Source organism: Arachis ipaensis, chromosome B09 (assembly GCF_000816755.2).
Source record: "Arachis ipaensis cultivar K30076 chromosome B09, Araip1.1, whole genome shotgun sequence".
Classification (NCBI taxonomy): Eukaryota; Viridiplantae; Streptophyta; class Magnoliopsida; order Fabales; family Fabaceae; genus Arachis; species Arachis ipaensis.
This window is the reverse complement of record NC_029793.2, coordinates 988,237-989,453: the sequence shown is the minus strand read 5'-3', so window position 1 is coordinate 989,453 and position 1,217 is coordinate 988,237.

Here is a 1,217-nt window from a genome sequence, read left to right as displayed (position 1 = left end):
TATCAATTTATAATTAAATGGCTATTTAAAATTTTTATAACAATAATGTATGAAATTTAAATTATTAAATTGAGAAATTTAGAGTCATAATATAAATAGAAGATTTTGGCAAAAATAAAATAAATAAATTTGAATTTATCAAAACTAAATAATTAGGTTGGTTTGGTTAGGTTAGAAATTTTCTAAGCAAATTTAAAGAAAACCAATTTTATCAAAATTAGGTTAGTTTGGTGTGGGTCGTAGTTTAAAGTTAAATGGCATACTTTAATCTTGCAATAATATATATAAATATATAATATTTACTTATGAGATTGTATTACTTAATAATACCATCGAGATAATAAATACTTTAAAATTTGCAGAAAAAGAAAATAAATTTAGAATGATTTAATTACTAAAATTTTAATTGTGAAAATATCCAGATATACAATTTTTTTTCCCTTTAAACAAAAAGAAAAAAGAGGTTGAACCCATACATGACATGACTAATAATATTGGATCATTTGGATGTATATATTTTAAGTTGAAAAAAAAAAAAGAACTCGTGAATTTGAGAATCAAATTACCTTTAATTGTTGGTTTGGTTTGGTTTTAATTTGAATCACTGACTACTCAAATTGATTTCATTAATATGGTTTGAATTTTAATTCAACGTCATGAACAGTAGTTTAATTCGATAAAAACACTCCTCTTTTGGAGTTTTTATACAATAAAAATTCACACACACACTCATGTATATTTGCGCTACTTTATTAATTATAAATATTATATTTAGACAAATAATAACAATAACAAAATTTTATCCCATTAGATAGAATCGATTACATGAATCAAATGCCAGTGGAATAAGATTTTGTTATTATTGTTGTTATTTTTCTAAAAATAATATTGATAATTAATAAAGTAGCGCAATGTGTGTGTGAATACAAATATTAAAATTAAATAACACGAATTTTTCTTTAGAGAAAAAAAGGGAAGCAAAGTATATATAACTGAGACTGATAATCAAACATCAATTATTAAGATAAAAATTAATCTTTAAAAAAAAACGTCTAAGGAAAACAATAAAAAGTAATAAGACAAATAAATTTTTAATATTTTTTCTGATGAATTTATAAGTTTTTAAGAAAAAAATATCAAATAAATCTTTAAAAAACTTTTGTAATAGATTCAAAAGTTTTTGAAGAAAATTAAAAAGTATTAAATTTTTGAAGAAT